Source organism: Somniosus microcephalus, chromosome 7 (assembly GCF_052327205.1).
Source record: "Somniosus microcephalus isolate GS21.2 chromosome 7, FLI_Smic_1.0, whole genome shotgun sequence".
Lineage (NCBI taxonomy): Eukaryota > Metazoa > Chordata > Chondrichthyes > Squaliformes > Somniosidae > Somniosus > Somniosus microcephalus.
The window spans coordinates 45,345,209-45,370,655 of NC_140993.1; positions in this window are offsets into that span (position 1 = coordinate 45,345,209).

Below are 25,447 nucleotides of genomic sequence, written 5' to 3' on the forward strand. Positions count from 1 at the left end.
GGCTGCGGCTGGGTTTCTCTTCCCGCGCCTACTCGCAGGCTCAGCGCTTCGTGGCTGTGGTCGCTGCCCGGATTTTTCCCGCCGATCGCGGTCCGGCTGTCACCCGACGCCGTTGGACCCGACTTTTGACCGGCTTAGCTCCCCCTCGACCGAGGTCGAGTGCTCTGCCCTTATCCTCCGGATATTCTCTACACCTTCCCCTACTCACAGTCTCTTCGGCCGCCTTGTTCCCTGCTGATCGGCTCACTGCGCACCGTGGTAGAAGGGTAGTCATTGCCTGTTGCTAATGGAAGCTTTTGTTGCTAAAGTCTTCCACCTTTCTCCTGCTGCAGCCTCGTGTTTTCTTCCAGCAGCACGACGAGGGCGGTTGCCTCTCTTCGACGCTCTTCTTGCTTTGGTAATCTTGCCGCAGGGTACGATCAGACTCGTCGCCACTGTAAAGTCTGTGGGTTGTGCAGTTAATAAATACACAGACTTCAGAAATAACAACAAACAGGTCTTTACTATTCGAAGGTCCGGGCGAATCTGCCCCAGTTATCCTGTCACAACACTTATATACTGGTGTGGTCACTGTCGGTATTACAGTATACAGAAGCCAAACAAGTAGTGCCACACTTAAAGTAGTTCCCTTAAAGGTGAACGGTTACATACAATAATTTCCTTAAGGGTAGACGGGTACATACACTACAGAAGTGGCCTCCACTTTCCGGCGGGCGCTAACTTTAGCGCCCGCCCGACTTTACCGCCCCAAACGTGGCTATACTGAATTTCTAGGCCACTGGGTTTAAAAGACACAAGTCTCAGCAGACACAGGCTGTAAACAGAAATACAGGCTTCTGAGAAAAGATCAGTTGATAACAAAGTTGTAAACAAGCTTTGAAATGGGAATTAGTTAAATATTCTAAAACAATGAAAGATTGAAGCAAACCATTGGTGCTTCCGAAAGGTCTACGGTTTGCAACGAACACAATGGGAAGACCCAGTTTAAAGTGTGAAGAGCTAACATTAAAAGAGGCATGTGCCTTTGAAACATGACATCAAGCAAAGAAACATCTGCTGGTCAAATAGTTTTATGTTAAACTTGGATGACAGGAAACACGATTAAATATGCAACCAATTGAGATAGCTAGAAATGCATGAACCACCCTGGTCAAAGTGTCTTTAATTTAGATATAGTAAAAACCATACCAACAAAACTTTGAAGATATAACTTCAATAGATGACACCAAGCAATGGCATTGTGTTTGTATTAAACTTGAAGCAGATCGGAGTCACAGGGCTGGATTTTAACTCAGGTGCGGGATGGCGTCGTGTTATCCGCATTTCGTGTTATCCACCCGTATCTAAATGGATGTGGGAGATTGATGCAATTTTAACTTAATTGTCCAATTGATTTCCAATGTGTGGGAACCCTTGGCAAATGGGTTTTTCCTGACTGAAAGTCGCCTCCGATGACGTCATCATTGCTGCTGCATTTAAGGTCTACAGCAAGCCTTGCTTCGTCTGCAGACTGCCAAGCTTTTTGCCTGTGGAGTGTGAGAGACCTGCAGGAAAGATGACTAGCGGGACACCCAGATCAGCTCCTCGTTTTGACGAGGTGTCCCTGCAGGCATTAGTAGATGGGGCTACAGCTAACAGGGAGGTGCTCTTCCCCTATACAGGGAGGAAGAGGCCTCCCAAGCAGATTAGGCAGTGTGGATGCAGGTGGCTGAGGAGGTCAACTCCTTGGGAGTCACCAGCAGAACTTGGATACAGTGCAGCAAGAGATTTCATGGCCTTCTCCGCACTGGAAATGTGAGTATGATTTTCCCATCATCCTCCTGATCCCCATTGCCTTTCCTCACCAGCACTCAGCTTCAGCAATCTCTTCCTCCACATCCAACTTGACACTGAAATCCATGCGCCCTTACCCATTCCCTTTCTCTCTATGGTCACATTCACATAACTATTCGACTATGCAGCCCTCACACTCCCTATCACTGTGATGCTATACAGACAACTGACAACACACATGGACGGCCCTTGGTCTTGCCAACTCACTCCATCTTTGTCTCCTTCTAAGTATCGATGCTATGGAATCTCTACACTCACTCCTTCATTCTCACTCAATCTCCACTTGTCTCCCTCATTGCAGGAAAAGAGAGCTCACAATAAAAGCGAGCACGTGAGGACAGGAGGAGGGACAGCCTCATTAGCCCACCTGACCACCTGGGAGGAAGCAGTCCGGGAAATCGTGGGAGTAGAGGAGGATGCGCAAGTGGGGGACAGACAGACGGGTGCAACACAGCAAGCTGGTGACAGAAAAGTTTCCCATCTCTCTCATTGGCATTGCATGAGTCGCTGATAATGATTTTGAAGCTCTAACAGATGGACTTATGGGCACCTGCAATATGCAATGTGCATGTAACCTTGGCATCACATCTCTGACTCTTTCCTTTACTCCCCCACAGGACCATCGTAAGCATCCGTCCCCACTAGCCAGGAAGAACAGGCTGAGCAGCCAGACTCCTCAGAGGAAGCTGCAACCTCTGAGGTTGCAGCACCACCAGAATTCAGCGCACCCAGCACCAGCGCAGACACTCACACCTCGGTGGGACCTTCAGGACATAGAGTAGTGTTGTCACCTGGTGTATCACAGCTCACAGGTGAGCATCAGCAGATTGTGGAGACAGTGACAGCAGTGGAAAGTCCTAGTCGGAGTGTGCATGACTCTGCCAGTTCGGCTCAGCTGCATGTCGCCCCTCTGGCTCTGGGTCCATCCATAAGATCAGCGGTGCTGGAACTCCAAGAACAGATGCAAGAGTCTCTGGCAGGTTTTGTCTCCAGGGTTGCTACGAGTGTGGAGTGAATGGATGAGTCCATAGTGACCATGAGCAGAGCCTTTGTGGAGTCATTGGCGCATGAATGCATCACGACGGAAAGGATGGCAACCTCCTGTAGGAATTAGCACTCATGCTAGTGGGGTTGGGGTTATTGTCTCTGGCCAGTCAGAAGCCTCTGAGCTGCTCCAGGGACCCACGTGCGGTTTCGAAGCGCTCCCCTATTCCTGGTTCTGACCACCGGACTTATTCGGTAGCGATGTAGACAGAAATCGTGACTCGAGGTTTGGGTGGAAAACAGACCAGCATTTATTGAAACAAAAAGAAAGTTACAACTTAAAATAATCGATACAGCACACCTGTGCCTGGTACAGCACTTTTGCTTAACGCAGTACACTTAGTGTCCACTAGAGCACTCTTTGCTCAGTGCAACACTCCTTTATTTAAATATACAGCACTATAAATACAGCTACTTAGTGTCCACTGAAGCACCTCTCTGCTTAGTGCAACACCCTTTTAATAACACTTTCAATATAGAAACCCCTTGCTCACTACAGCACCTTTGCTTAGTGGCTTTTACTTAAAAAACAGCATTTTAAATACAGCTACTTAGTGTCCACTGAAGCACCTTTCTGCTTAGTGCAACACCCTTTTAATAGCACTTTCAATATAGAACTCTTAGCGTTCACTACAGCAGTTATCTGCTAGTACAACACTGTTACTTAGATAAGGGAGGAGAAAACTGACACAACGAGGGAAAATCAACTAAAATCACAGTTCCAACAAAATTCCCACTTAATTCCCACCCCTATACCTATTCTAAGTTGCCTTGTAATGGGCCAGAAAATGATATGCTCACCAATGAAAACCGCCTGCTCCATGCCCTGTGATCTTTGATCTTCACTGCCCCGAAGTAAAAACACCCCAGTATTTTAAAAGTAAGCTGCTGGTGTTCCACTCCTTTAGGCAGGCTCCCACGTTATAGAAGGCACAGAGGCGAGGCCACAGAGAGAGAGAGGCTTCTGAGAAGCTATCTTTTATACCCCATTTGGGGCCAAAACCTTCCTGCCCAAATCCGGATGTATCTGGGCTAAACAAACGGGATCCAAACGGTCCCCATTGTCTGTAATGGGTTTGGATGAATTACCCATTCGTTTAAACTGTTTTTTAAAAATTCAATTATGTCCTCATTGTAGTGTATGTAACCGTCTACCTTTAAGAGAACTATTTTAGGCGTGGCACTACTTGTTTGGCTTCTGTATACGGTAATACCGACGGTGACCACACCGGTAGATAAGTGCTGTGGCATGACTTATTGGGCAGATTCGCCCTGACCTTCGAATAGTAAAGTCCTGTTGTATGTTACTCCTGAAGTCTGTGTCGTAACTAACTGCACAACCCACAGACTTTACAATGGCGACGAGTCCGATCGTACCCTGCGGCAACAATAATTTCAAAGCAACGAAAGAGCGTCGAAAAGAGGCAACCGCCCTCGTCATTCGGCTGGGAGAAAACTCAAGGCTGCAGCAAATGAAAGGAGGAAGACTTTAGCGACAAAAACTTCCATCAGCAACAGGCACTGACTGTCCCTTCTGCCACGGTGACTGTGAGTAAGGGAAAGTGAAAAGAATAGCCGGAGGATAAGGGCTGGGCACTCGACCACGGTCGAGGGGGAAAAGGAGCCGGACAAAAAGTCGGGTCCAACGGCGTCGTGAGAGACCGCGACCGGCGGGAAAAGCCGGGCGGTGACCGAAGCCACGAAGCGCTGCGACCGGGAGCGTAGGCGCGGGAAGAGAGAAACTCAGCCGCAGCCGGGGAGAGAAGCACCGGACTGCGAGAGGGCTGGGAGGCGCGATTGGGGTCCGAGCGAGCGGGAGAGGCAGAGCTGACCAAGAGAGACTGCGCGAGAGCCAGTCCAGCGGCTGAACTGTCCTCCGTCAACGGGGTGTAACCAGCGCCGGTAGAGCCGAGCGAGCGGGAGAGAGGCAGAGCCGAGCAAGGGGAACTGTGCGAGAGCCAGTCCAGCGGCTGAACTGTCCTCCGTCAACGGGGTGTACCCAGCGCCGGTAGAGCCGAGCGAGCGGGAGAGAGACAGAGCCGAGCAAGGGGAACTGTGCGAGAGCCAGCCCAGTGGCTGAACCTGTTCGCCGTCAACGGGGTACCCAGAGCCGATCGCCCTGCCATAAAATAAAAAAAAAAAAGGGAAAGCCTTGAAGCCGACGCGCAGGCTGTGAACCTGAAAGCCAGTGGCCGTCGCCCGTGGGGAAAGTGTACCCCTCCCACCAGGGAAGAAACGCGGGAAGCCACCATTAGGCGGGGAAGAAGACAGAAGCGGGAAACCGCCATTGAAGTGGGCGGGGAGAGAATATAAGAACGGGAAACCGCCATTTTCGCGGGAAAACCGCCATCTTAGGAAAAAAAAAGAAATAATAATTTAAAGAAATACTTGTGTTGTTCCCAAAGAGAGGAAGATGCCTAAGCGTGGTAACATCAACGATTTTAATTCCGAAGTAGAAGACTGGGCCACGTACGTGGAACGCATTGAGATCTATTGTGAGGCCAATAAAATAGAAGAAGATGACAAAGCTATAACCTTGCTGAACTCGATGGGCGCAAAGACATACGGGCTCTTGAAGCATCTACTAGCACCAGCTAAACCGGCGGATCAGACTTTCGATGACACTGTGGCTGTCCTGAAGGACCACTTGAACCCTACACTGTTGATGTTGGCTGAACGATTCAAATTCTATGCGAGAACGCAACGGAAAGACGAAAGCAACGCGGAATACTTGGTTGAACTGCGGAGGCTAGCGAAAGACTGTCAGTTTAGGGACAACCTGGAAGAGGCACTGAGAGACAAATTCGTGTGCGGAATGTTGAAGGAAGAAACACAAAAACGACTGCTTGAAGAGAACGATCTTCCACTTGATAAGGCTGTCCTTATCGCAGCATCAAGCGAAGCCGCAGTGAAAGGAACTGCGGAAATGCAGCTAAAGGCAGCGGCACTCAGGGTACAACAAATTACTTCGGGTACAACGAAATGCTATCGTTGTGGAAAGACAACACATGACCAGAACCAATGCTGGTTTAAAAACCAAGAATGTAGGAAATGTGGCAAGCTTGGTCACATAGCTAAGGTATGCCGGTCAGGGAAGAGGACCAACAATAATGAGTCACCACAAAAGTGGTACAGAAAGGTACATGAGGTGACTAGGAAGAGTCCGGAGGAACAGAAGTCGGACTCACACTCCAACTGCAAAGGACTAGATAGTTTGAGAGTTCACAATGTGAGTAATGAAGCTGGCCGACAAACTATCTGGATCACACTACAGATTGCAAAAGTCCAAGTGAAAATGGAAGTGGACACCGGATCGGCGCTGACAGGCATGAATAAGCATGACTATAAAAAGTTATTCAAGCATATTCCACTACAGGATACGGAACTAGTACTACAGACATACACGGGGCACAAAGTATTCCCCATCGGAAAGATAGAAGTCAAGGTGAGATACAAGGATAAAGATTACCAAAGGATGGACCTGTATGTGTTGCCTGAGGGAGGTCCACCACTTCTGGGACGGGAGTGGATCCGGAAAATAAAGATAGACTGGCATTCACTAAACACCATGATGGTGGATTCCGGAAAGGAAGATGTCAAACCTGAACGGTTGTCCAGAATATTGGACGAAGCTAAAGAGGTATTCCAGCAAGGACTGGGAACACTGCGAGGAATTAAAGCAAAGGTTAAGATTGCAGAACATGCAAGCCCAAAATTTTTCAAAGCCAGATCGGTACCTTATGCGATACGACCAGCTGTGGAGGCAGAACTGGAAGAACTTGAACGATCAGGGGTACTGTCAAAAGTGGACTGGAGTGAGTGGGCCACGCCCATTGTTCCCGTCATGAAGTCTTCATCAAGTAATAAGCCAGGGGGACCGGGGAAGGTCCGCATCTGCGGAGACTTCAAGATCACAGTGAATCCGGTGCTTCACACGGTACAATACCCGCTTCCGCGGATTGAAGATATCTTTGCTTCGTTGGCTGGAGGGAAACACTTCACCAAGATAGACCTGGCTCAGGCATACTTACAAATGGAAGTCGAGGAAGAGTCACGCCAGTACCTCACCATCAACACACACAGAGGATTGTATCGTTATAATAGACTGGTTTTTGGGGTAGCTTCGGCTCCAGCAATTTGGCAGAGGGCCATGGAGCAGGTATTACAAGGAATTCCAAGCACGCAGTGCTACTTAGACGATATCCTAATTACGGGAGAAGACGAGGAAGAACACCTCACAAATTTGAAACTGGTGCTCACCAGGCTGAAGGAATATGGCCTTCGAGTTAGTCGCAAGAAGTGTGAGTTTTTCCAAAAACGGATCTCGTACTGTGGTCATGTCATTGACCGAGAGGGGCTGCACAAGTCACCTGACAAGATAGAAGCTGTCGTGAAGGCCCCCGCTCCAGAAAACGTATCACAGTTAAGATCATTCTTGGGGTTGATTAATTATTATCACAAGTTTCTGCCAAATCTATCCACGGTGCTGCATCCGCTGAATGCTCTGTTGCGGAAAGAAATACCATGGAAGTGGAGTGAGGAATGTAAAAAGGCTTTTCGCAGAAGCAAGGAGTTGATTACCTCTGAAGAAGTGTTGGCTCATTTCAACCCAACGTTACCCCTTTGTCTAGCTTGTGATGCTTCCCCTTATGGAATTGGAGCAGTACTTTCACACAAGTTACCAAATGGCTCGGAAAGGCCAGTGGCATTCGCGTCCCGATCATTGACCTCCGCGGAGCGAAATTATGCTCAAATAGATAGGGAGGCCCTCAGCCTTGTGTGGGGCGTGAAGAAATTCAATCATTACCTGCAAGGTAAGAAGTTCACATTACTGACAGACCACCAGCCGTTGGTGTCCATATTCAACCCAAACAAGGCCGTTTCCACCATGACAGCACAAAGGTTACAAAAGTGGTCCGTGTTACTTGGGGCACACCAATATGACATCGAATACAAAAGGTCCAAACAGCATGGAAATGCTGATGGGTTATCGCGCTTGCCATTGCCGATGGTAGAAGAAGCGACTACATTGGACCCGGTAGAGATGTTCCACTCATCCATAGTGGAGTGTCTACCAATAACAAATTCGATGATCGAAAACAAAACAAGAAATGACCCGACTCTTTCACGAGTCTATGATTTAACGGTGGAGGGATGGCCAGCACAGGGCGAACCAACACTGCAAGCATTTTCACAGAGGAAAGAACAGCTGTCAGTGTGTAGAGGAACCCTGATGTGTGGATCTAGAGTGGTGATTCCACCCAAACTTCAAAAGAAGGTGTTAAAGGAGCTGCACGAGGGACATCTGGGTGGAGTGAAGATGAAGAACCTAGCAAGAGCGTTTGTATGGTGGCCAGGCATCGATGTAGACATCGAAGAAATCACTAAGAACTGCCTAGGATGTCAGAAGGTTCAGAACGCGCCACCACAGGCTCTGCTGCATCCATGGGAGTGGCCCTCATCTCCTTGGCAAAGGGTACACATCGACTTTTCTGGTCCATTTATGGACTCAATGTTCCTAATAGCGGTGGATGCACACTCCAAGTGGCCGGAGGTAATAAAGATGACCACCACCACCACGGAAAAAACCATCACAGTGTTAAGGACTATGTTTGCTAGGAATGGCCTGCCGGAACAGATCTGTTCTGATAATGGACCGCAATTTGTGTCCAAAGAATTCAAGAAATTCTTAAAGAGCAATGGGGTTAAGCACTACACGTCAGCCCCATACCATCCCGCCTCCAATGGATTGGCTGAAAGGTTTGTCCAGACCTTCAAGAAGGCCATCAAGGCCATGGGTAATGAAGACATTAATTTACAACATAAGGTGGATAGCTTCTTGTTGGCGTACAGGAATGCAACACATGCGGTCACAAATCAAACTCCCGCCATGATGTTTTTTAATAGACGACTAAGATGCCGGCTGGATTTGCTCAAGCCAAACGTCAGAAGGGACGTAGAGAACCGGCAATTCCAGGGCATGAATGAAAGGGCCACTAGATCTTTTCAGATAGGTCAACAAGTTTTGGCCCGGGACTACCGTACCGAGAAATGGCAGCCTGGAACTATTGGAAAAAGGCTAGGGCCGTTGATGTATACGGTGGATCTTGGGGACAGTATAATAAGGCGCCATGTTGACCAGATCATAGGGTCAGCCACAACTGGCCAACCTACTTCACCACCTTACCCGGTTACTGTTGAAACCGAGATACCCAGAACACCTACCTCCGATCTGGTAATACTGGAATCAGAGGAACCTGACACTGTCTTTCAAGCCGAATCGACTTTGTCAGAAGCACCTACTACCCCGCCAGGAATGACGACACCACTGAGGCGTTATCCGGACAGAGTCCGGAAACCTCCAGAGAGACTGAATCTGTGAACTGTCTTGCATAAAGTTGTATATATGTTATAATGTATGTTTAATGGGAAATACGTATGTTGTAAGCTAAAAAGGGAGGATTGTAGTGTATGTAACCGTCTACCTTTAAGAGACTATGTATGTAACCGTTCACCTTTAAGAGAACTATTTTAGGTGTGGCACTACTTGTTTGGCTTCTGTATACGGTAATACCGACGGTGACCACACCGGTATATAAGTGCTGTGGCATGACTTATTGGGCAGATTCGCCCTGACCTTCGAATAGTAAAGTCCTGTTGTATGTTACTCCTGAAGTCTGTGTCGTAATTAACTGCACAACCCACAGACTTTACACTCATTGTCTGTGATGGGCTTTGAATAAAGCTGCAGTTTAAATGTGTCCTCATTGTCTGTGATGGGCTTTGAATAAATCTGCAGATTAAATGTCTCCTCATTGTCTGTGATGGGCTTTGAATAAATCTGCAGTTTAAATATCTCCTCATTGTCTGTGATGGGCTTTGAATAAAGCTGCCGTGGTTTGAAAAAAAGCACGTTTATTTCCTTGATTGCTTGAGTAAACAGCCTTGGAGGTTAGTCATTGTCCTGTGGTCAGACTGAAACCGCAGTCTCATGTGGTTAATCCTTTGGGTAAACATTGTAGCAGTTTCTGTAAACACATCGATTGTCTGCTGCAGTGAGGGGAACTCCATGAACTGCCGTTGATTGGCAGTTTGACTGCTCCATTGAACCTTTTTCACAGACACAGCAGGCTGCCTTTTCACGCCCTTTTTGTCTTCTGCCACGCTGTCTGGTGGCCATTTTGATCCCTGGATTTTTAAAGGTATATTACCCAGGTATTCTTTAATCAAAATTCAATCTTCGGAACTGTAGGAAATCTCAAAATTATTGTGAAATCCCTACACTCCCTCGAACAGATGGCAACATTAGACGAGAGGATGGCTTCGGCCATGGAGGAGATAAGTCACCAGAGTGCTGAAAACATGGTGAGTGTTCATAATAGAATAACATCTTTGGAGGAGCGATGGTCATCTCTTGAACTGAGAAACCAGACCTTCATGGAAGTCCTTCTGAGTAGGACTGCCATTGCAGATACGAGTCATCATGGCCCCCCTGATGTGCAGCAAGCTGCTCTCCAGCCACTTGCAGGTGTTGAGGGGGACCTGACCCATGAGAGGGAAGTTGGTGGCAGACATCAAGGAAGTGGGGGCTCCTCTCCAAGCGCTCACACTTCCATACCACTGCAGAGCCCTCGGTCAGAGCCCCACCAGAGTCCACACCCAAGTGAGATAGGCGTCTCAACCCCTGCACAGCTGCAGGAGCAGCAGACTGTTGATGATCCCTCACAGGCTCGCAACCCCAGAGGACGCCCACCAAAGGTGTCGAGACAAGAGCAGCAGCAAAGTGAGCAAGGGGCCTCAACATCTGCTGAAGCCACAGGGGAGGCACCACGTAGGAGCATGCTTAAGAGAAAAATTCTGCACAAATAGACACAAGGGTACTCACTTGGGTGAAATGTTGGCCCAGAAATTCGGGTCCCAACGCGTGAGTACGCACAGGGTACTCACGCGTGGACCCGATGAAAGTGCCGGTTTCTTGCATGCACTGCGCATGCGCGGGCAACCGGCACTTCCGATCCTCTGAACGAAGGGGTTCAGAGGTCGAACGCGTGTGCGCGGGAGTCTGCACGTGCGCTTTGAACTTAGGTTTTTTTTACAGGTTTTTCCATGAGGGTAAGTCTTTAGATTTTAGAACTGTAAAAACCAGGCGTAAGGACTGCATTTTAAAAGGTAAGTGGTCAATTAATTAAAATTAAAACATTTTTTCCACAGATTTATTATTTTTAAATACTTTAAAGCAAGGTAAGTTTATTTTTAGCCCCGTTTTTTTATAAAATTATTTTTTTCAAAAATTTAAATTATTGTTTAAAATAGTTATTTAATGTAATTTATAGTTTATTTAAAAAGTGTAATTTAAAAAAAAAATTATTTGAAGGTTAACTACTGTTTTGGGCCCTCAGCATTCATACGTTTAGACAGGTCTTTCTGTCAATCTTATGAATGGGCTTTTCCCTCCTCCGATTGGCTGCCCATGGCTCACGTGATCCCAGGGGACGCATCGCACTAACTACACCCCTGGGACACGCAAGCACAGTGCGCCGGCCTCTGGGCCAGGCCCTGGAGAGGAATTCCACGCAGGCGCAGAGCTCAACTGCCGGCGCGCTAGGTAAGTGTAGGTCGGGGGCTTGCACCCGCGGGAAGCCCCCGACCCGAATTTCTGGGCCGTTGTGTTTATTGTAAAAATGCCATCAGTTGGTTCTTGTAAATAAAAATTCTGATGGCAACTGTTGCAGTTGTGGCGTGTGTCATTTCGCGAAGGGGACTTTCACATTGAGGGCTTAGGATTACTTGCAACTGTCAGTATGCTGATCAAATAGCTAGGAATCAGCAGGGTCTTGGCCATTGTTGATGCTCAGGCAAGAAGCTATGAGGCAAAAGTGCATGATCGGCTAGGCTAGGCAAATCTGGCCAGAATGAGTGCATTCCTTGCATCCCAGGCAGCAATGTTCTCATGTAATGCTACTGCTGTTTGATGGGCCTCTGCAGGATGTGCGTTTTCGCACTCCTCCTCCTCCTCCTCATCTGAGGAGGGTATGTGAGGAGCCATTTGGTCCCCAGGAATCTGCAAGCCACGAAGCTGTGCCATGTTGTGAAGTGCACAGCAAACCACAACGATTCTGGAGACCCTGGCTGCTGAGTACTGCAGGGCTCCATCGGATCTATCCAGGCATCTGAAGCGCATCTTCAGCAAACCGATGATTATGGCTCTGGTGGACATGTGGCTGGAGTTGTAGCTCTCCTCAGCTTCGTTGGATGGGCTCCTCAACGGCGTCATTAGCCACGTCCTCAGGGGATAGCCCTTGTCTCCAAGTAGCCATCTGTTAAGTTGGTCTAGCGGACTGAATAGCGGAGGCACACTAGACTGGCGCAATATGAAGGAGTCATGGCAACTGCCAGGGTACTTGGCACAAACATGCAATATTTCCTTCTTGTGGTCACACACCAGCTAAACGTTAAGGGAGTGGAAGCCCTTGCGATTGACAAAAATACCTGGATCGCGATGGGGGTGCCTTAAGGGCCACATGTGTGCAGTCAACGATGCCCTGCACCCTTGGAAAGGCTGCCAGATTATCTAATCCAACTGCTCACGCCGTGACACTTGCTCGATCCTTGGTGAAATGGATGTGATTGTGCACGATGGCAAAGAGAGCATCGGTTACCTGAGTGATGCACGTGTGTGCAGCCGCCTGGGACATGCCGCTGATGCCTGCTGCTGATCCCTGGAATGAGCCTGAGGCAAGAAAGTTGAGTGCGGTGGTGACTTTGATGGCCATTGGTAAGGGTTGTCCACCTGGTCCTCTGGCCTGCAGGTCTTGTTGCAGCATTGCGCAGATGTCACCCATTACCTCTCGCGAATGTCGGAGCTGCCTTTGGCACTGCTGCTCAGACATTTTGAGGTAGCTGACCCTGTGTCTGTAGACCCTGTTTGGGGGGCATCTCCTGCGTCGACGGCCTTCCAAGCGCTGGCCCCTTCTGGCCTGTGCAGTTTCAAGTGGGTGAGCAGCAGCCTGGCGCTCCTGTTGCTGCTGCTGCTGTTGGTGCTGCTGTTGTTCCTGGTTCTGCTGGTGCCGCGGCTGGTACTCGAGCTCATCTAATGCCCAGAAGGAAAGGAAATAAATGGCTCCCATGCTTCTGGTATATGCCTCAGTTGAGGAAGCGCTCAGTGAGGGTGGCAAGAGGGGTTTCCCAGGTGGTCACACTGGAGATTGGTGTCAGGTTCCAAACTTCCACAGCTGTGGTTATGCCTTCTAAAAGATCCCCAGACCTGTGACAACAAAGTCCTGCCACCTGCAAATGATGGCTGATCAAATCTCCTCTTTAATGGTTGACCTGCAGCTGATAGTCAGCAATCCAATAGTACTCCCGCCAGGTTTCACCATCGTGTTTCCCAGCAGGCGTGTTTCACGTGGGAAAATGTTTAAATTCACAAGGGCCTTTCAAAATAGGATTATGGAGACTATTTAGTGCTTTTTAAGGGCCTTAACTACCTATCCCGCATGTTGGAGGCGGGACGGAGTTGGGACCATTAAACACAATTGAGTTAAAGTTGCTCGGAGTCAGGAACCAGGCGGGCGGGGGGTCCCGCCTGCCAGTTTTTGCGATTTTAACCCCCCCACATGCCTCCAATCATGCCTCCATGGCCCATTGAAAATCCAGCCCATAATGTCTGCAAAAAACCAGTAAAGCCAATATTAAGAATTGAATGAAAGCATTTTGTAAGAATGACAACAAACAGAAACCATTGCTGTCATTGTTTTTATGATGGTTTTTGGAACATCTAAAGTTAGAGAAATAATTATGCATGCAATAGTTGAATTGACAGTAAGAATAGGAAGCATTCGAAAGAGCTATCAATAAAGACAATTAGCTGATATCAGCAGAGAACACCAAAGAAGAAACCACTGCCAAAAGGGTATAAAAATAAAACCTTTTTTAACAGGAAGTTAGAACTCGCTGAACGGGCAAAACGTTTCTCAAATCTTCGGAGGCATCTCTGTAAGTCCTTTACTATGAGTCTCGGGAATTCAAAGTGATTGATTTTGGTGGATCTTCTGGATTTAGAAATAAATAAGAAATAAGATGTAACGAAGTAAAGAATGAGAATAAGGATCTCTGAGAAAAAAGAAATGTAAGCTAATTGTACTTTGAATTGTTAATGTTGCGACTGATTCAACAGATGTTAACTGATTGTCGGCTCTTAAATAAAACTATATATTTTTAGAATTGTCTCAAAGAGTGAATCTGTATAGACTCACGAACCCACAAATTCTGTACACTCTTTTGTAAGGAGTTGCAGAATTCTGGGGGGTATTCCGGACCCTCATAATATCCGGAAGGTTACAGTCTAGTTCAACTTATTAAAAGTACTATCTGGAGGATGGTAACATCTTTAATCATTCCTTTCCTTTAGGGAGAGATAGCCTGAACCTTTAGACCCATATAAGCGTCTTATGGGATTCGGCTATCTCTAACTTAAGTTGAGGGTGAACGTTTGGGGAATACGCCTGATCTGGAATAGCCCAAAAGGGTTAGGACTGTAATTATCCCTTCAGAACCTTTCAATGATCTCAGTAGATCACAAAATGTTACTGCAAAGCCATACTCAACCTCATCCTGCTGTGCCACTTATCACATCCCCATCACTCTGCCTTCCCTACCCTACTCCTGCACATCCTTACACACACCAACTTACTTTGCACCACCATCCATCTCTCTCTATCTATATTATCACTTCCCCATCTCACTAGCCACCCATCACACAAACCCTCGTCCTAGTCCAATCATACCAAATAACAACACACAAGTTATGGCACTTGGGTGTTTTAGCCAATGTTCATGTAAACTTTCTGTTAATGTGTTGTCAAGCATTGAAATCCTTATTTTCACCACTTTGCTTTCTTGGACAGATTTATGTGCACCTTTGAAAGTGTCGTGTGAGTTCCAGTGAATGGTGAGACATAACGCCCCCTCACCCCGCAACTCTCCCCAATGGTGATGAGTGTGAAAGGAATGACTTGGACATTGTAGGGATGCTTTTTGGTGCTGGTGTGGGGTGGTACCAACCTGGTGCATCCTGTGGCAGCCAAGGTGTTCAGTGTTAAGTGAAGCAAATCTGGATGTGGTGAGACCATCCCTGGCCTCCTGGGCAGCAATGTGGTCAGGTGCTGATGCCCTGTTTCCTGTGCAGCATCACTTGATTGCGGAGAAAGTTGGTGTTGATTTTGGTGCTGCTGGTGTGCCTGGTGATGCTGGTGTTGGGGCTGATTGTGTTAGGATTCTGAGGACCAAGGGGAGATTTTTTCAAGGGCAGTGATGCTGATGGAATAGATGGCAGGTGAACTTCAGATGACAGAAGCAATATGTCAGTGGTGACAGAGGTTGTTCCAATGAGGTGACACTGGATAGAGAATTTGCTCCAAACATTTGTTAGCTGCATAAAGGTCAATCTGTCTTCTAAATACAGTAAGCAACAGCTTCTAACCTTGGAAAGTGAAGACCTATGAAATGGGAGCTTTCATAGACCATTTGCAGCTGTCAGGTTAGTAAATTATTCCATACTGACACAACAACTGACCTACTTACTGACGTGATCCCCCCGCTCCTAGAAACTCATGGAAAACTGTTAAAATTGTAAGTACATGATAAAATGGTGCTTAACTACATTCTAACAAGCGTTTAAGTATATAAATTGGCTGACCCGCCACTTGATGTCGGGTCTATTCAGGGATGACAGACCCGACACTTGGGAAACTGACAAGGAGACGGGTTTACAGTGGGCTATTGACCTGCTGATTTTGACAGTGGACCCGCCTCCAAACCCACACTCTGAGCACCGGTAAAATTCCGGTTACCGTCGGGGTGGACTGTGCAAATCACGGAAAGGAAATTTGGGCGGTGAAGATCACGCATCTCATAGAAGAATCATAGAATCATATAATAGTATAGCTCAGAAGGAGGCCATACGGCCAATCAAATCTGGGCCGGCTCTTTCGAAGAGCAATCCAGTTGGTCACACTACCCCGCTCTTTCCCCACGTCCCTGCAATTTTTTCTCCTTCAAGTATTTATCCAATTCCCTTTTTAAGGCTACTATTGAATCCGTATCCACCACCCTATCAGGCAGTGCATTACAAATCCTAACCACTCGTTGCCAAAAAAGTTTTTCTTCACGTCGCCTCTGGTTCTTTTGCTCATCACCTTAAATTTGTGCCCTCTCATTATCAACACTTCAGCCATTGGAAACAGCTTCTCTTTATTTATTCTATCTAAATCCTTCATGATTTGAAACACCCCTATTACATTTCCTCTTGGCCATCTCTGCTCTAAGGGATGGGCAATAAATGCTGGCCTTGACAGTAATGCCCACATCCCAGGAACAAATAAAAACAAAGGAGAACAACCCAGCTTCTCTGGTCTATCCACAAAACTGTAATCCCTCAGCCCTGGAACCATTCCAGTAAATCTCTTCTGTACCCTCTCCAAAGCCTTCACGTCCTTCCTGAAGTGTGGTGCCCAGAATTGGACACAATACTCCAGCTGGAGCCAAACTAATGTTTTATAAAGGTTTAGCACAACTTCCCAGCTTTTGTACTCTCTGCTTCTATTTATAAAGCCCAGGATCCTGTATGCTTTATTAACTGCTTTGTTAACCTGTCCTGCCACCTTCAAAGATTTGCGCACAAGCACCTCCAGGTCTCTCTGTTCATGCACCCACTTTAAAATTGTATCATCATTTAGTATATATGGTCTCTCCTCATTCTTCTTACCAAAATGTATCATCCCACACTGCTCTGCCTGGAATTTCATCTGCCATGTGTCCGCTCATTCCGCCAGCCTATCTATGTCTTTTTTAAATCTTTTACTATCTTCCTCACTTTTTACTATACTTTCAGGTTTCGTGTCATCTGCAAATTTTGAAATTGTGCCCTGTACCCACCAAGTCCAATTCATTAATGTATATTAAAAACAGCAGTGGTACTAGTACTGAACCTTGGAGAATGCCACTGTTTATCTCACTCCAGTCCGAAATACAGCCATTCACCACAACTCTCTGTTTTCTATCCCTTAGCCAATTGTTTTATACAAGCTGCTACTACCCCTTTTATCCCATGGGCTTCAATTTTGCTAACAAGCCTAATAGGTGATACTTTATCAAATGACTTTTGAAAGTCCATATATCCAACATCATCTGCACTGGCCTCAGTCAGCTGTGGCTCAGTGGGTAGCACTCTCGCCTCGTCTGTGTGCTCAAGTCCCATTCCAGAGACTTGAGCACAAAAAACCTAGACAGTGCAGTGCTGAGGGAGGACTGCACTGTCGGAGGTGCTGTCTTTTGGATGAGATGTTAAACTGAGGCCCCATCTGCTCTCTCAGGTGGACATATTTCGAAGAAGAGCAGGGGAGTTATCCCTGGTGTCCTGGCCAATATTTATCCCTCAATCAACATAACAAAAACAGATTATTTGGTCATTGTCACATTGTTGCTTGTGGGAGCTTGCTGTGTGTAACTTGACCACTGCATTTCCTACATTACAACAGTGACTACAAGTCAAAAGTATTTCATTGGCTATAAAGTGCTTTGGGATGTCTGGTAGTTGAGAAAGGCGCTATATAAATGCAAGTCTTTCTTTTATTTCTCATCCATCCTCTATGTTACATCATCAAAACCCTCAATCAAATTAGTCAAATATGATTTGCCCTTGACAAATCGCACTGGCTCTCCTTTATTAGTCCATGCTTGTCCAAGTGGCTGTTAATTTTCTCCCCGATTATTGTTTCTAACAGCTTCCTCACCACAGATGTTAAACTGACTTGCCTGTAATTGCCAGATTTATCCTTCTCCCCTTTTATGAATAAGGGTGTAACATTTGCAATCCTCCAGACCTTTGGCGCTACCCCTGTTTCTAAGGAGGATTGGAAAATTTTTGCAGCACCTCTGCAATTTCCATCCTTACTTCCCTCAGCAACCTAGGATGCATCCTGCCCAGGCTGGATGTCCAGAAGATGGCATTGAAATAGCGTTGACAGCTGTAATGACAGCTGATGCCAGTTCCAGCGCCATATTAGTGTTGTCGGTAGCGCTGCCAGTAACCTCGATCGCCGTGAAACTTGCCTTCATGGAAATCATGACGTCAGTGAGTGTGCAACGCTCACTGGATGCCCAATCTCTGAACTTCATTTTAGCCTATGTACGTACTGGCTGTAGAAAGCAACAATAGCTTTAGGTGGTGTGAAGCAGCAGGAAGCTAGCTCCAGTGATGATATTTAAAGGGATCTTTACCAATCACTCGTACCTGTCAGGATTTTGCAGTTTGAGTAGCTGTGTGCTACTTCCTGCTGCTGCAAGAGTTTTCCTTAGTCATTTCAAGATTTTTTGGTGTTAGGGAGTGTACTGGCAAGTACAAAACTCCCTCATTATTTTTGAAAGGCTTCAAAGTACAACACTTGCTAAAAGTTATGGGGGATGTACTGGCATTCAACCTCGCCCTCCAGGATCTACGGCGAGGGAATGAAGGCAGCAAGAAAGATGGGAACATGTGCACAGAGGGAGGAGGAGGGCCATCGGGGCTCCCAACAGGAGGCCTTACCCACCTAGGGTCTTCCAACATCGCTTCTCCTACCTTCAATTAAGCGAGGAGCAGTGTATTAAGAGGCTTCACTTCACCAAGGAGGTGGTCACTCTGCCAGACCAGACCACCAGCCTCAGACCAGGGTGACCATGGCTCTCCCAGTGGCAGTCAAGGTCACTGTGGCCCTCAATTTCTTTGGCAATGGATTGTTCCATTCTGCAACAGGAGACATAGCTAACATCTCACAGTTCGCCATCCATCACTGCATCCGGGAGGTCACTGAGGCTCTCTACAGCAAGAGAAGGGACTACATTGGCTTCCCAATCACCAGAGAGAAGCAGGATGAGCATGCATGTGCCTTTGCCAGGATAATGGGCTTCCCCATGACAGGGCACCATTGATTGCACCCACATGGCTTTGCAGGCACCTCATAACAATCCTGAGATCTTCTGTAACTGCAAAGGCTACCACTCACTTAATGTGCAGTTGGTGTGTGACCACAGACAGCGAATCCTCAATGTCAATGCCCACTATCCTGGCAGCAGCCATGATGCTTGTGCCAGACTGGTGTGACAGCACTCTTCCAACCACCATGTCAAGCTCGCGGCTGGCTGCTGGGAGACAGGGGCTATCTGCTCCCCACCTGGCTCATGATTCCCCTCCGCAACCCCAACACTCATGCCCAGCACTCATATAATGAGAGCCATGCTGCCACCAGAAACATCATCGAGCAAACCATCAGCTTATTGAAGCAACAGTTCCGCTGCCTTCACCGCTCATGAGGAGCCCTCCAGTGTCCCATTTCATGGCGGTCTGCTGCATGCTCCACAACTTGGTCATCATGAGGGTGCAGCCCTTGCCAGCAGGAATTGCGGGACCACCTCAGGAGGAGGATGGGGCAGAGGAGCATGTGGAGGAGAATGAGGAGATAGAGGATGATGAGGAGGAGGACGAGGAGGAGGAACAGGAGGGAGGGAGGAGGCAACAACACAATTGACCTTCCAGACGGGCTGTCCATGACTGGCTCATCAGACTCCGATTCGCATGATCCCTGTTGCTCACCACATCCCCATCATACAATCCCTGACTCATGCCATATCATAGCATCCTCCTGGGCACAAAGGTGAAATGAGAGAGACTACAAAATATTCCAAACACCATTAACAAATTTATCTATAAACATATCACACATATCACATGAATTCTCAGAATTAATGACCCTTGTGGCTGCCATAGTTGAATAGCTGTCATTGTGTGCAAGGTGTGAGATGTGGGTGCGAGTGTTGCTAGGTATAGATTGTTGGTGGGTGAGTGCTAGGGGTGTGGTGCATTGAGCAGTGTGTGGTTTATGGTACAAATGGTGGTATGTAGCATTTGTTGAAGCCTTCACTCACCCTGACGACCTGTGTGAGCTCTTAAACCTCCTCCTGCACTGGGTGTGGGATTGGGGACCACAGTGCTGCCCGTGACATGGTGTGCCACCTCCCTCAGTCCGGCAGACTTGTGGTGAGGGCCTATGTGTGCAGGAAGTGTGTCCAGCTGCAGCTACTGGCAGACCGCATTGTGGCGCTGGAGCTGCGATTGGATTCATACTGGACCATTCACGAGGCTGAGGAGGTCGTGAATAGCACGTTTGATCAGTTGGTCACACCGCAGGCAAAGATTAGACAGGCAGAAAGGGAATGGGTGACCAACAGACAGAGTATTAGGCACAGGCAGGTAGTTCAGGGGTCCCCTGTGGACATCCCCCTCTCAAACAGATAAACCACTTTGAGTACTGTTGGGGGGGATGGCTTACCAGAGGAAGGCAGCAGCAGCCAACTTCCTGGCACCAGGGGTGGCTCTGCTGCACTGGACAGGAGGAAAAAGAGGGGGAGAGCTATAGTAATAGGGGATTCTATTGTAAGGGGAATAGATAGGCGTTTCTGCTGCCGCAAATGAGACTCCAGGATGGTGTGCTGCCTCCCTGGTGCAAGGGTCAAGGATGTCTCAGAGCAGCTGCAGAACATCTTGGAAGGGGAGGGTGAACAGCCAGTTGTCGTGGTACATATAGGTACCAACGATATAGGTAAAAATCGGGATGAGGTCCTAAAAGTGGAATATAGGGAGTTAGGAGGTAAATTAAAAAATAGGACCTCAAAGGTAGTAATCTCAGGATTGCTACCAGTGCCACATGCTAGTCAGAGTAGAAATAGAAGGATATTTCAGATGAATACATGGCTGGAGGAATGGTGCAATTGGGAGGGATTCAAATTCCTGGGACATTGGAACCAGTTCTGGGGGAGGTGGGACGAGTTCAAACCGGACGGTTTGCACCTGAGCAGGGCCAGGACCGATGTCCTAGGGGGAGTGTTTGCTCGTGCTCTGTGGGAGGGTTTAAATTAAAATGGCAGGGGGTTGGGAACCTGAGCAAGGGGACAGAAGAAAGGGAAACAAGGATAAAAGCAAAAGATAGGAAGGAGAAAACCAAAAGTGGCAGTCAGAGAAATCAACGGTTTAAATCAAACGTGGCCACACTAAATAATAATTCTAATAGGTGTAAGAGCATTAAAAAAACAAGCCTGAAGGCTTTGTATCTTAATGCGAGGAGCATTCGTAATAAGGTGGATGAATTAGCTGCGCAAATAGAGGTAAACAAATATGATTTGATTGGGATTACGGAAACATGGCTCCAGGGTGGCCAAGGCTGGGAACTCAACATCCAGGGGTATTCAATATTCAGGAAAGATAGGCAAAAAGGAAAGGGAGGTGGGGTAGCATTGCTGGTTAAAGAAGGGATTAATACAATTGTAAGGAAGGATATTAGCTCTGATGATGTGGAATCTGTATGGATAGAACTGAGAAATACCAAGGGGCAGAAAACGTTAGTGGGAGTGGTATATAGATGTCCAAACAGTAATGCGAAGGTTGGGGACGGCATTAAAAGGGAAATTAGAGAAGCATGCAATAAGGGCACTGCAGTCATCATGGGTGATTTTAATCTACATATAGATTGGGCTAACCAAATTAGTAACAATACTGTAGAGGAGAAATTCATGGAGTGTTTAAGGGAATGTTTCCTGGACCAATATGTCGAGGAACCAACCAGAGATCAGGCCATCTTAGACTGGGTATTATGTAACGAGAAAGGATTAATTAGCAATCTTGTTGTACGAGGCCCCTTGGGTCGGAGCGATCATAATATGATCGAATTCTTCATTAAGATGAAGAATGAAGTAGTCAACTCAGAGACTAGGGTCCTAAATTTAAATAAAGGAAACTACAATGGTCTGAGGCGCGAGTTAGGTAGGATTGATTGGGGAATGTCACTCAAAGGGTTGATGGTGGATAGGCAATGGCAAACATTTAAAGACCGCATGGATGAACTACAGAATTTGTTCATCCCAGTTTGGCATAAAAATAAAACAAAAAAAGTGACTCAACCATGGCTAACAAGGGAAATTAGGGATAGCATAAGATCTAAGGGGAGGACATATAAATTGGCCAGAAAAAGCAGTAAACCTGAGGATTGGGAGCAGTTCAGGATTCAACAAAGGAGGACAAAGGGATTAATTAAGAAAGGGAAAATAGAATATGAGAGTAAGCTTGCAGGGAACATAAAAAGTGACTGTAAAGGCTTTTATAGATATGTGAAGAGAAAAAGATTGGTGACGTCATGCCTAGGACCCTTGCAGTCAGAATCAGGGGAATTTATAATGGGGAGCAAAGAAATGGCAGGCCAATTAAATACATATTTTGGTTCTGTCTTCACAAAGGTGGACACAAATAACCTCCCAGAGAGGTCGGCGAACATAGGGTCTGATGAAAGGGAGGAACTGAAAGAAATCAGTATTTGTAGGGAAATGGTGTTAGGGAAATTGATGGGATTGAATGCCAATAAATCCCTAGGGCCAGATAATCTACATCCTAGGGTACTTAAGGAAATAGCCCTAGAAATAGTTGATGCTTTGCTGATCATCTTCCAGCATTCGATGGACTCTGGAACAGTACCCATGGATTGGAGGGTTGCTAAAGTTACCCCACTATTCAAAAAAAGGCGGTAGAGAGAAAATGGGGAATTACAGACCGGTAAGCCTGACATCAGTAGTGGGGAAAATGCTAGAGTCCATTATAAAAGATTTAATAGCAGAGCACTTGGAAAACAGTGACAGGATCGGACAAAAGGTAAATCGTGCTTGACTAATCTACTGGAATTTTTTGAGGATGTAACTGGTAAAATAGATAAGGGAGAACCAGTGGATGTGGTGTATTTGGACTTTCAAAAGGCTTTTGATAAGGTCCCGCATAAGAGATTAGCGTGTAAAGTTAAGGCACATGGGATTGGGGGCAAGGTATTGACTTGGATAGAGAGCTTGTTGGCAGACAGAAAGCAAAGAGTTGGAATAAACGGGTCTTTTTCCGAGTGACAAGCAGTGACTAGTGGGGTACCGCAGGGATCGGTCCTTGGACCCCAGCTATTCACAATATATATTAATGATATAGAAAAGGGAACTAGATGCAATATCTCCAAATTTGCAGACGACACAAAGCTGGGTGGGCATGTGCGCGGTGAGGAGGATGCTGAGAAACTCCAGGATGATTTGGGCAGGTTGGGTGATTGGGTAAAAGCATGGCAGATGCAATATAACATGAATAAATGCGAGGTAATCCACTTTGGTGGCAAAAACAGGAAGGCAGACTATTATCTGAATGGCAATAGATTGGGAGAAGGGGAAGTGCAATGAGACCTGGGTGTCCTTGTGCACCAGTTGCTGATGGTAAGCATGCAGGTGCAGCAGACGGTTAAGAAGGCAAATGGCATGCTGGCCTTCGTAGCGAGAGGGTTTGAGTACAGGAACAAGGATGTCTTGCTGCAGTTGTACAGGGCCTTGGTGAGACCACATCTTGAGTATTGTGTGCAGTTTTGGTCGCCTTATCTGAGGAAGGATGTTCTTGCCATGGAAGGAGTTCAGCGAAGATTCACCAGGCTGATACCTGGGAAGGCAGGAATGATGTATGAGGAGAGATTGAGTCGATTGGGCTTGTACTCGCTGGAGTTTAGAAGAATGAGAGGGGATCTCATTGAAACTTATAAAATTCTGACAGGACTGGACAGACTAGATGCAGGAAGGATGTTCCCGATGGTCGGGGAGTCCAGAACCAGGGGTCACAGTCTAAGGATAAGGGGTAAGCCATTTAGGACAGAAATGAGGAGGAATTTCTTCACCCAGAGAGTGGTGAACCTGTGGAATTCTCTACCACAGAAGGCAGTAGAGGCCAATACATTAAATATATTCAAGAATGAGTTGGATATATTTCTTAAGGCTAAAGGGATCAAGGGGTATGGGGAGAAAGCAGGGACCGGGTACTGAATTTGGATGATCAGCCATGATCACATTGAATGGCGGAGCAGGCTCGAGGGGCCGAATGGCCTACTCCTGCTCCTATCTTTTGTTTCCTGCCAGTTGATACAGGACTGCCTGCCTTCTCTCCACCGCTAAAACCAATGCTTGCAAAGCTTCCTCTGAAAACCTCCGTGTTATCTCCCTGGGTGGCGATCTGTATTCAGCATTTGCAAATATGTGTTGCTTCTCTTTGTCCTTCTTCTTATGGTTGTTGAGGCAGCTGCAAACCCAACAATGCTGAGTATGAGGTGCTGCAGCATCAACGGACCTCCCCTTTAAGTAGTGAAAAAAGCCTGTGGCAATCATTACTTGCATGCAGACTGCACCCGATATTGGTCCATCTTTCAGTGTAACGCCAATGAGCTTGGGTTTTTAGACTAGAATCATGACTGCAATCATTTTAATGAGGAGTGAGGACAAATTTTGCGTGCCCTCTAGGTGATTTTCAACTGGTGCTATTTAACCATTTTTAGTCTAAACACTGCCCATTCATTCCTTGGCTATAACAAATTTCTAGCCCATCCACTTTAAGTACTGCCAGCTTGTCCAATACCTCCTCTTTGTCTATTTTTATCTCATTCAGTATTCTGGAAACCTCCTCGTTTACTATAGCTTTGGCAACATCCTCTTCCTTGGTAAACATCGATGCAGAATACTCATTTAGTACCTCAGCCATGCCTTCTGCCTCCACCAATAGTTATCCATTTTGGTCCCTAATTGGCTCCACTGTTCCTCTGACAACCCTTTTACTGTTCAAGAAAACTATCTGATTTTCCAGTTCTTAATGGAAATGGAAGAAAAATCAAGTGGGTTCAGTTACCAGCATGCAATCCTCCCACTCCACACAGGTGATGCTTAATGCCTAGGCAGTAAAGATTAAAAAAAATATCCAAATCATTTCAGGACAGTCAGAGTTATTTTCAACTTAGGTTCAGAATTGGAGAATGCTACCTCTTTTTGTATTAGCGCATCTTTGAAGAGGTCTTTGAATCAATATCAAGTAAACAGCAATTTCAAGTTCTGCTCAATGTTTACTGATTGAATTTGGACTTGCTGCTTTCTCCATTCCATGAAACTGTTAGTTTGTAATGATTAATCAGCCAGCTCTCAATATAAGGACACTGGAAGTCTTTTGTGGAAAACAAGGTTTCAATATAAACTGATTGTGCTGAGTTTACAGTGTTGGCCCTTGAAAAGTCTGCCTCCATCCTTCAAGTGGATTAACAATTTGGTAACTTTTTTGACTCTATATTATTTTCTCTACTTCCTCTTTGTATGTGGCATGGGAAGAATACAATCACAAGTTGAAGGGACAGGGTGGGTCTAGATTCCTCTTGGCAGAGTTAATGTCAGAAACTTTAAAGTATGTGGGGAACTATGGGCTCATCACCCTATGCTAAAGCATGTTTGGGCATCAATGTACTAAACACGATGAAATCCTTGACTACCTCTTCATGCATGTTTTGAAAACTCTCGTGCTCTCCAGTTGTGTAACTGCCAACAGTAATGACGAATAGCTGATTCACATCCCCCTTAGATGGAACCAATTGTAATGGCCTGGGCTGGGACCAGTGTCCTGGCGAACCGAATAGCTAGGGCAGTGGACAGGGATTTAAAC